Raw genomic sequence first — 12,402 nt, 5'->3', positions numbered from 1 at the left:
ATACTGGGAACACTGCCTCTTCCTTGGTTACAAACTAGTAACCAGGGAAGGCCTAGATTAAAACCACCACAACTGCAAATTTTAGTTATACTTAAAATACAAAACTTTTAAAGGAGAAAGTTTTTCGAGATATAATTACTATTATGTACATTAAGATTGTACATATGAACCATCATAAAAGGTGGCTTTCTCCTGCTGATGTAAGAGTTAACAGGGAACACTTGCTGCTTCACATACCTTCAGAGGTAAGTGTCAAACAAAACATAACAGAAGAGATAGAGGCAGAAATTACACAAACTTTGAAATGGGATCACAACAGTGTAAGAAATACTGGAGGCTTCCATACGACATACCAGCTATGCCTTTTTCCAAACAGTATTCTCTATGTCAGTAATAACAGAATTTCTGGTCTTTCGAGTTATGTGGCTGCATGAAGGTATAAGGAGCCTTATTGTAGTCACAGTCACATTTCAGACTGATAACTGTGACTGGGTAAGAGTGCTAGAAGCCATGCAGAAACAGCAGATAACAGCAGAAACAGACATAAATGTCAAGCTTTGCATTTTCATTTCAGCACATAAAGAACAGTAATCCTTCACTCAGTGTCCCAGAGACAAGATTTATTACATATATTGCAGGCCACCCAAAATGCTTTGGGGTTGCAGTATTCTGAGAAATAGCAAATGAGAGATCTCAAGTATATGAGTAAAGTAGATGAGAGATTGGATTTAGGTTAGACACTGGGAAATAATTTCTAGCTGTAAGGACAGATGAGTGTTGGAATTCATTGTGCGAATAACTGTGCAAGGTCTCTCACTGGGGATATCTGTAAACAGGTTAGAGAAATGCCTGCCAGAAATTGTTTATGGGAAGCTGAGGATCCTGTTAGGGGAAAGGTTAATGGCTTACATGATACTGCCAGGTTTATTCTGTGAATGATTTTGGGATGTGACATGCAAAAAAGGACAAAGGGAAATAAATTTTTTCTTTGTGTTCTATTTATAGACACGTTAAACAAGTGTTTTCCTAAGTCTGCATTCATAATATTGTTGGTCACTCTGAATCATTGTGTAATCTTTCTTTATAGTCACAATTAGAAAATAGCTGTAGTGGTAGTACAAGGGTTTAAGCCTTATGGTGGCATATGTCACTCATTTTATAAAGCAAATATATTCCTCATCAATGGATCCCATGGCTCTGTTGTTAAATATGCTGTCCGCTGCTCATTTTATGGACAAATTTGAAGATTTTCACTTATTAAAAACCCACAAATCAAAATGTATCAAAATGACATAATTTTCTCAATTGTAAAATATTTCTTTCTCACCCTGAGCTTTCCAAGGCCTACAACCCATGATCTTCACTTCATGTTCCAATAATCCCAAGCACTGCTGAATGGCCAAATGTTACCAGCCTATAAAATTATTTTGATTCTGGCCTATAAATTTGTCAGTTCACTTCAAAGATTCATATTCCATATCAAATTTCTTTGAAAACCGGCCTGATGTTTGAGTTTGCCATGAAAATGTAAAACAGAAATTACACAAGGTCATTTTGAACACCTCTCTTGAGACAATATGCTTCTATTACCTGAAAGCATCACAAAAAATTCCTAGGCCTGATTTGACTCTGTTCTTGAAGAGAATGATATAAATCATACAAAAAATTCCTCAGAAAAGCTTAACTGATTTTATGTCCATTCAAATGAGATGAAAATCATATGGTTCATCTGTGTCACAAATTTTAAAAAAAAAAAAAAAAAAAGTAAAAAAGTGATTATAAATGCAACTATCATTGATAATGTACAACTGGTATGCAATAATCATTGAAAATATGTCCTTTTATTATCATAGAATAGTAGGATGATAGAATACCTTGAGTTTGAAAGGACCCATAAGGATCATCATGTCCAGGTCCCTGTTCCTCTCAGGACTACCTAAAAATAAACCATATGACTATGACCATCATGCAGACATTCCCTGAACTCTGGCAGGCTTGGTGCTGTTACCACTTCCCTGGGGAGCCTGTTTCAGCTACTAACCACTCTCTCAGTGAAGAACTTTTTCCAAATAACACTCTCCCTATATATTCAGTGTCTCTACTCTCAGAGATTCCCTGACGTTCAGATGTTTCACTGTGGGAGAGGAGATCCAAGAAGGTGTTACCACAGCCAGAGAGCTCCTCTGTATCTAATTAAAAAAAAAAAAAAAAAATTTAAAAAAGGTAAAGACCTTTGCATTCTAAGTTCTTCTGACTTGAACATTCTCTCCATAGTTGCGTACTTAAAGCCTGCAGATTGACCCTTGCCACTTGTCACCACAAATACGTGGCAGACTTGTAGTTAAATATAACTGTGGTACCCATAACCACTTGATAATCAGCTACAGCAAAGGAAGCTGATACTCATGACAACAGCCAGCTTGTCTTGAATGCTTATAGAAAGCAGAGCTGCTCCAACTGATATCTGAAAGCTCACTAATGTGCAGCTAATTACATGCTTTTCAGAAATGCCAGTCAGCCTTTTAGTCTTTGCAAAAGCTCTATCAGTGGCAATATGTATGAAAGACAAAATGAGACACAAGGTGACCAAAGTCCTTTAAAGAAATCTCCTTAAAGCAAGTGAAAAGGACATAACTTGATAGTCACTGATCACATGTCTGCAGCACTGTTAGCCAAGTTTATCCTCTTTGACCTTTGCATTCATTTTTTTGTACTAACCCTGTTTAACACATATTCCCTTAATTATAATGTGCATAATCAGAGGATGCAAAGCTAGTTTATTATCTTGCTTTGAATTATCTGTACTGGCCTGAGAAACAGCCATTTACCTGCTTTAGACCATTATTGTTTAGTGTTTAATAAATGGCAAAGCAGGTTCATGAAAGGTGCTGTGATTGATTGCAGGAAATGGTCTTCTATAAAAGCAATATTAGTCTGAGGTCATCTTAAGATTTAGTATAGATGGGGAGACCCATAGCATTTGAGCTCTATAGGGAAAATCATAGACTTGTGTTTGTGTGGGGAGATTCAGAATGTTGGTACCTTATTTCTGCACAATTAAAATGAATATCCTTATCTATTTAATAGAAATTGTATTCCATATAACCTGAAGACTCATTGCTCAAATGCAATTTTAAGAACGCCGAATAGCTGAAGATAAAGAATAAAAATACAGGATCTTAAATTTTGTTACTAGGATGTGAATTATATGCAGTTGCATAAATATGCACTAAATTTAGCATGGGAATTATACAAAAGTCTGAAAAAAATAGAAATATTTTCCACAGATCATGTTCACTTTACTGACGCTTAAAATTCCCATTTTTCCGCACCACAATTGCTCTTTCTCCCCGAATTCCCCACAAGAAACACTGGGTACAGCAGCTGCTTTACCAGGATTTTTAGGTGATGTCACATAGGCAGGATCTCTTACTGTTTTGTGCCAGACCTGATACTAACATGATGGAAAATACTGTGCTGTGTATGTTGCCCTACCATGGTATTCTGTGAAGGAAAAGTGCCATCTCTTATTGCTAAATATATACAAGTGAGCAAGTTGTAAGACTGAGGAGAACCCAATTCATTTTTGTTAGATGGGGCATTCAAAACTCCTCTTGATGTGTTCATTACAGCAGTCTTTACAAGTACTGTTTGCTTTTCTTATTGCTAAGAGAGGAGGATTTGCTATCTAATGGTTGAATATATCTGTCTGCAAGGTACCCAGTGCTCCTGAACAACATTCAAATTCGGTGCTATAAGCGAAGTTTCAATCTCAATTCCAGTCACAGCAGCAGTTCATAGGTAATGTCAAGAAACTTGTGAGATATATGCAAAAATAATGGGAGTAGGAAAAATGGCAGATACTGGAAAAATATAAATCACTATTTTCTAAAGGCTCTCTATATGCTGGTTGAGTACTGGTTATAACGTTGTAGAAATCTTAGTAAGAAAACCTACCTGAAAGGAAATAGAGGTTAAAAGATGTCATCTAGCCTGTGATCCTAAGAAAAAGGGAGGATGGTGAGCTCCATATGAAAAGTTAGGAAAACTGCTATTAAAAGCCTGTGTAAAAGCGTCTCACAATGACATTTCCATTCTCTTTTTCCATAAGCCAACTGTACTTTTCACCTTACAAGAAATATATTTGCAGAAATAAATGGGGAAAAAGATATTTCTCTCTTCTGTAAAAAAATGTAGATGGCAACTTACCTTTTACCACGGTAATCTATGTCTTAATTTTTTGCTAATAATTTCATGGAGAAATACAGGACATAAGAGAATCAGACTGGTTTTATTTTCATGCATGCCACTTGAACACAAACGCTGCAAGCCTAACAGTAAAATAAATGAGGGGAAGCTAATGATACTCAGTTTTCCACAGCTATAACAAGTCCCAAAATCTTATTGCAGTTGATATGCTTCTTTAGGCAAATTAGTACCTAGTTTTCCCAGGCTGCTGTGAAACTGGTCTATCTGCACAGACTTCTAGAGGATGACCAACTTACAAGTTGCTGATTTAACTGAGCTCAGAGTTAGAAACAAAGAACAGAGTTACTATCCTTTCCCATCTCTTCCATGTTGTGCTGTGGTGTCCATCCTGCCTTCCTCCTTCCTGTACCCCTACACTATATTTTTGTTTAAGTTAAAGAACAAATTCATGAAAATGAAGGATCCCTAATTCTCACTTACATGATAAGTTTTTTCCTCTTAATGATATTGAGAAACTAAGACCAAATCCTCAAATATAAATATCTAAGTGCGTTTTACTGAAAGAATTGTGTTTCTCTTAGCCTAGCTTGTGATTTCTTTTGGGTATTGATGTTATTCAAAGTTTGGCAGTACAAGATGCAAAGTTTTGTTCAAACTCCTCTTTGCAGCCAGAATTTATGTCTGAATACCAAAGTGCGTCTGAGACAAGAGAGTTACATGACTTATGTTTTATTCACTAAATGTTGAAGCTTTTGGGAAGTGATTTTCACTCCGTGGTTATTAAGTTATGAAGATACGTTCAGATCTTGTGATCATTGACTATGTTCTATCACTTAGATAAGGTCTGAATTTAGACTTTTAAAGACAGCACATTTTTATACTTGAGGACTTCAGTGGTGGAATTGCTGGTCTCTTTTCTGTCATAAAAGCCTCTGTGGCAATTCACAGAGAAAACTTCATTAGCCTGAATTGTCAGAGAATGCTTATACCCTAGTTACAGATATCACTTCCTATTTTGGTTAACGTTGAGAGACTGTGATCCTTTTCTTTTCTCCTGGGAAATCTTCATTGTAAAGTAGGACTTTAAAGTAAAGTCAAAGACACCAAAGTTTTAAAGTTGAGACTGACAAAATGTCAGTTCTTTCATGTAGAATGAGAAGCTGATGGTTAGAGACAAATCAGACACAAAAAATGCAATCCACAAACTAGAATCGGAGTAATCAATCAGCTTCCTGAAATACATCTGTCACTGGACTCCTAGAAAGATGCCAAGACACAGCTTCACTCCAGCCACCTTCCACCTCACAGACCAGCACAGAAGGGGTTGTAAAAGCTGTGGTTCATTAATGAGAAATATTCAAAGTGAAAAAGTTGCATGAGCTCATTATCAGTAATTTTCCTTCAGTGGTAACTACAGTAAAAAAGGAACTTTAAAGGGACCCGCTATTCCAACTTAATATCAAAAGGTAGCTGAGACTGACTTCTGTAAGCTACAACAGCAGAAGTTTTAGCAGAACAGCTCAGCAAATCCAGAGCACCTAGTTAGACAGAAAGTCTTCCCAGAAATGGGATAAAGAAAATGGAAAAGAAAGATAAAATGCATTTTGATATGTTATGCCATTAACCCCCTTTTTTCACCCTCAAATGGAGACCTGATGAAAAAATAAGACAAATAACCGAAAATTAAGTGCTCATTTCCAAAAAATGTAAATTGACACAGTATAAAAACAAAGTCACTGATTGAAGTCATTTGATAGTACTTATGGGTCATCTAGAGAAGGATTTTTACGTGGTATTTCATCTACTTTATGGACACTTGTTCATCAGCACTTGTGCATCAAATGACAGGCAACAGAATTTGATTCTTTCCTCTTCTGTTTCATAAGTTCCCAGAGAGAACATGTAATTTCCTGCCCTTCTCTATTGTTCCATGTGTGAAGTTGCCAAGAAGGAGATTACAGGTTTTGAGCCTCTTAAGTGTCATAATTCAGAAAATCATATCATCAGCCAACACACCAACCATACCCTGTTCATCATTCTCTAGTCATCAGAGATGAAACAAAGTCCTGCTTAGCTGACATATTTCTTCACTACCATCCCACTGCTTGCTGATTTTCTGAATGGCTTAGGATAAGAGAGAGGCCACCAAGGCTTTTTCAGACTGGTGGTATATTCAGGGTCTTGCATAACTCTGGGCTCAAAGGCTGTAAGTGAAAATTTTATGCAAACAGCTTCCTTTCACAGGAGGATCAAGGCTGAACTCTCTCTTGGGAGCACAGTCTGACCACAGCTGCCAGGATTGAGAAGGCTGCTGAAAGTGCTTACAGAAACATTGAGAGGACAAACGATCTGGAAACAAATTAAACCTTCTCTATGGCTGAAAAGCAACAGCCTGAGAGGAAGCCAGTGAGGGAGCAATAGTACCCAGAAACGAGGCAATGGTGGTGGAAACTCTGGATGAAAGCAGCCATTATACAGCATTTTCTCTATGCTGGAATGCACTAAGTTGCTGGTCAGTATTTCCTGCTTTCTGGTAAGTTCCAGCTCTTCATGACTCCTTTCAGAGAGACAGCATTGTTCTTAGATCTAAACTGTCAAAAAATACCAGGAAACTCACTGAAGTTCCACACCCCTACTTGTGCTTTCTTCCGTGTCCTTTTATTCAGTTTCCAGTCACACTTTGAGATGGTGACTATCAAGGGGCTGCATATGAAAATGAGTCAGGCAGTGCAGAAGACTTCTCCCTTGTATCACTGGCAGCACAACACAGCCACAGTAGGTATAGCAAGGTAGGTAAATTGGAAATATGATTCCCACTGTTACGCTGAACTTGCAATATTTGGTGTTATGTATGTGAAAAACTTTTGGAATAGCTGTAAGGGGAAATAGATACAGTAGTTTTTTTCCTTCAGTGAGAGGAGTCATTGCATTATATTTCATATAATTCCAAAAGAAAAGAAGCTAGACAAGATGACACACGGAGAGACAATTTAGAGGAAGTTTGGTATTTATGTTATATATAAATTTTAAAAAAATTATGATTGTAATGAAATAAATTAGTAAAGTGCTGATTTAGACTTTTTCTTTATTCTAATGCCTATATTTTGTTTCTTTTCTCTTTCAATGTCAAAGATGGCTGTGCTTTGAGCAGGAGGTTGGACTAAAGATTTTGATGGCCCTTCCAATCAGAATTACTCAATGATAAATATGTGGTGGCAACGATTTTTCCCCCAAATATGTTATATTGAGGATGTTGATAAATCAGCTGACTGCCTCCCACACAGAGCAAATGTTTATCCATTCTCATTGGTCCCACTCCCTCTGCCCCAATCAGCACCACTGCCTCAGTAAACAACTTCTTTTCTGGATTCTACCAAGCTTTTCTCTTCCTCACGTGGGACAGAGTTCTGAACCTTTTTCAGACAAACTCCCTCAATCCAGATACAGCTTTTCAATAATATTTTTTTTATCACTAGCATTTTTTTTCTACTCGGGGGAAAATGAAGCTGTGAATAGAGAAATAGGAATAATTTCTGAATTGATGAGAGGGGAGACAGCATCACTGATAACAAGCAGATTGTGGGAACAGGGTTAGCGCCATGCTTAGCCAGATATCATCTGAAATGTTCATACTGAGGTGGAAAAGGTCAAAAAAACCCCCTGCAAACACGTCCTATCAGTCTTGGAGTTTTCAAGATTCAATCTATTCTGCAGCACACAGAGTGTTCAAAGGGTTTCCATATTGCCTTACATATTTTCTTTAGTTTTTTTTCCAAGGCTGCAAAGTCTGTTTCACTTGGCTACATAAAAGGTCATCTGATCTTGACAGCCACCACACCAGAAGGGTGTAAATGATTTGTGTAGCACACAAAGTTGTTATGGATTCATAAGGAGGACTGAACCACACAGTAGTGTGCCCAAGCCCCATTTACAGCCCGAAGGCTTAACCTAACAGCCATGTAGCCACAGTGCAGAAAACCCAAGTGATTTTGCTGAAATGAAATAAGGCCCTAGAGCTTGCTATCCTAGCTTTAGCCTACGGTTTAATTTCTTTCTCCATCTCTGTCACACCAGTAGCAACCATTCAGCCTGCCCTCCTCAACTACAGCAGCATATGAAAGAGCTGTAAATCAACTTCCCTTCAGATATATTGCGTTGAAGGGGGTTTCCCTCTATTATATAACACTGTGAGAAAAGACTATGCAGTGAGAACTTTTTTATAAAAGTGGGTTTTTTACAAATTATTTAAGATGCCTATGAATACAGATGTTAAAGTTCATACATTCTTTGAGCACTATTTCACTTCTGTTGCACTTAACATGTACTCCACCTGCGCCATTAAGTTACAAATGGTGAGGAAAACGAACCCTTGCCACAGGCACTCTGTAGCCCAGGGATTGCTCCTGGAAGTATTCCTTCTTGCACAAAGCTCAGCAATCATCTCAGCACTGACACTGAGGAATAGGCTGTCTTTGCAATAAGTCTCCAGAGCGTTATCTGAATGGAATTAAACTCAATTATTTTATAATTAACTTCCACTCAAGCTAGTAATTCATTAGCTTTAGGAAAAAAACAAAGACTGTTGCACAACCCACCTAACATGGTTGTTCCACACAGTACCCTATTTAGCACAAAACATAGGGTGAGTTTTCTAGAAATTTCGTAGCATGACTTGTAATATTTTCTGTGGTAATACTCATGTTAATAAGATAATGGAATGTACCATTTCCAGGTCTTTCTAAAGAGGTATTATTTTTATTATAATTCATATGGTAGCCTGAATGAAATTATATCAGCTTCCATAAGCTTATCTAAAAGCACTTTTAAAGGAGATTAGTATGTTGCAAATTGAGAAAGAGAGGAAGGATGAACTGTGACTTGCCTCCTGTATCAGCCTGAAGGACATCTCTGAATAGCATTATAACCCATTGCTCTAGAAGTTCTGACTGTGGCCTTTAATAGTACTCAACAATCCAAACAACAGACCTAATTTTGTCAAATGCTTAGACATGCACTGTTAAAGCTATTAGATGTTATCTCTCTTTTTTTTTCCTTATTAAAAGGAGAGCTTTTGCTGACAAACCTTCTTTAAAAAACTATACTGAGAGCTCCTTTTCAATTAAAACAACTAAAAACTTTCATATTTTACATATAAACCTTATTTCAGTATTTGATTCATTTGTTCTCAGAGTTAAAAAAAATCATTTAGATAGCAATTTTAATTTGCTCCAGTAATTTCTACGAAAGTTTGAAGTATGGAAATTAGTTTTTAAAAAAATAAAATTAAACATCTGTAAACTTTGTGTGGTTCTATTTTTAATGTCTCTTCAAAATGCTTTTACACTAAAAAGAGTACTGAGTTCTTATTGTAATTTAACCCTTAGATCATTTTCATCAACCTTCCATATGACTGTGTCCATTCACAAATGCCCTCACATACATAAGGATTTTATGCTTTTTATGCTTTTGTCAAGGAGTAGTTTAAAAATCCATGAAAAAGGCCCCTTTAGAGCATTTTTTAAGTTTTAGAATTATTATTTTCTGGTTCTTGTAGTCATATTAACTGCATGTGCAGATTTCAGAAATATTGCAGAAATCTTCTGATAGTTCATCTGTGGTTTTGGATATTTTACTGTGGATCTGAATTTCTAATAGGTAAGTACTACCTGGGAAATGAGGTTTTGAGGCCTCTCCATGGTAACTCAAATAATTCTTTCCTCTTGTACATTCCTGTGAATTTCTATTTGAATGCCATGAGTGAGGGAATCTGGCAGAATAGAAAAGAGGGACATTTGGGTAGTCTGCAGAATGCATACCACTGAGCAAAAGGGCTGTCTCATAGATCTGTCTGTGGCTGAGTCTCACAGCCTACCTCACACGTCATTGCTGAAAACCAACTTACCCGTTCCTGACTAACACACATGCCAGAAAATACCAGTACCAACTGCTTTCTTTGGATCCTGCATTTCTGATGGGAGCAAACTCCATTGACAGATCTACTTGATAGAACTAGAAATCTGCCCAGCAGCTACACCCGCTTACTGTCATCTCTGCTGTCAGCACAAAGGCAACTGTTTCCCTTTCTCTGCAAGTGTAGTGGATCAGGGACCACGTTTCCCAAAAGAGAGATTTTGTTCCCAAAAAGCACACAGCCAAAAGAGAGAAACATGAAGCAATCAAAGAAGAAAATTCTGAAAAGCAGATGTTTTAATGTTTTTTGTAGAAGAGGTAAAAATGGAATAAATTAAGGAGCTGAATGGCATCCCTTCCACAATGTTGCAACTTTGCAGAAATTTTCAGATGTCAAACTGTTCTGTAATTTGACAGTTAAAATGCTCAAGGTTACCTAGAAAAATTCTACAGCAATGATAGTCTGAGCAGTGTTAATAAATATTATTTAAACTGAAAGAGATTTCCACTGTTTTCTACGTGCTAATTAAATCTAAAAAGAACTCTGACATTTCCAGATAACATTTGCCACAAAAGGTATATACACAAATATAACAAAAAATTAATACTAATTTGAAAACCTAAAATCATACCACAGCAAACTTTTCTTATCTAAAATCAAAGTCATAAGCAATGTATAATAGATACTGAAAGTCTACATGAAACATTTAAAAATAAAAACAAGCCATTCAGAGATAATTCAAGCAAATATTTTGAAATACATTCAAGAATATAATGTAGTGCACGGTGTTTTTTAATTCTTGATCTTAAATTAGTTTATAAAGCAACTGATACCTACATTCATTGAATTAATAGAATCACACATAATATTTCAGAAGAGGATAGACAACCTCTCATGGAAATATTCATGGAAAATTCTGAAAGTATATTGAGGTTCATGAGACCTTAAAACAATAAGAGAAACATCTCAATCCTGCTGTAAAGAAGCATGTAGAAGAGGATAAGTAGCAAGTTGCCTGGCTTACTCTGGCCATCAATTTCTGACCTTGCATGGCAAGATTAACAGTGACAGTACAGCCTGATCACCTCTGGTGGATCTAAGTGGAATAATTTAAGAAATTAACCAGATGCCATTTCTGGTCTGCAGAGGATTTTATGCCAATTCATGCATTTCAGCTTGAACTGCCCAGAGAGGCAATTTGGGATAACTTCATTGCCCTGAATTGGATTGGGAAGCACTTATATATTCTGATCTGGCCATATCCAAAATAATGGATAATCACTGGTACACAGTGGGATAATAAAGAAATTCCATCCTAAGTTGTCAGCAGAAATTCCTTCCTGTATTTTTTACTGACAAACTGTAGAGCTTAAGAGGGGTCTCTCGTACTACCCCTTGTTTTTGTCCTGAGTAGCATTTGCATTTTCTTCCTGGGCTTGGCCAATACATTGCAGTGCTCACCTCACCCTTTTTTCTGTGGCCACTGTTAGGGACATGATTTAGATGAGCCTACAGTTTATCCCAATTAATAAAGCTTGGGAATGTAGGACAAGGAAATGAGAGTCAAATTCTTATTTATATCACCTAACATTTTTGTTTGTCCTTTAGACATCTCTGCAGAATCACTGAAAAAAATATATTTATTGTGGTTTTTCTGCCTGATATTATTTTTCACCAGTAAATAACTTAGATAATAATACTTAACAGACTGACATACTTTGTGTTAAGTGGAGCACTGAGACAGGTAGAAGAAATTTTGAGAAACTGACACTAACTGCGTCTATCTAATGTGTTTCTTAATACATTGAATTATTTTTCCATTAACCCCACAGGGATCCTATTCTATGAGTCATGAATGGACAGGAAATCTTATTTCTAAAGGACTAGAGCTGGAGTTGCTGAAGACACCCATGAGTGTGTAGTCAGATCCTTTCCTAATGCTCCCACAGTAAAACGACAGACCGAAAAAAAAAAAATTAAGGACAGCACGGTGTGAGGGGAGGAGATAATTCCCTCCTTCTCACTTAGGTAGTACTAAATAGAGTTTGTGTTCTAGATTTTGTTTATTTTTGATGATTCCTTGGTGGCTTGACACAAAGTGGAACTGCCTAAGCTTGGTAAACAAGTGAAAACTTAAAGTATGAGCTTTTAGTGCAGTTGCTTAAAGAACCATCTCTGTGCTGCTGAGGGTTGTCCTCACACAGTGGGGACTGTGGTCAAACTATGGTTCAGAAAGGCATAACCTTCAGGTTTGTACTCTTTGGGAAAGAGAAAATTTCCCA

Source organism: Empidonax traillii, unplaced genomic scaffold (assembly GCF_003031625.1).
Source record: "Empidonax traillii isolate 1590-97213 ecotype Southwest subspecies unplaced genomic scaffold, ASM303162v1 scaffold178:size2223814, whole genome shotgun sequence".
Taxonomy (NCBI): Eukaryota; Metazoa; Chordata; class Aves; order Passeriformes; family Tyrannidae; genus Empidonax; species Empidonax traillii.
The sequence above is the reverse complement of the archived record's forward strand: the minus strand, read 5'-3'. Positions refer to the sequence as shown.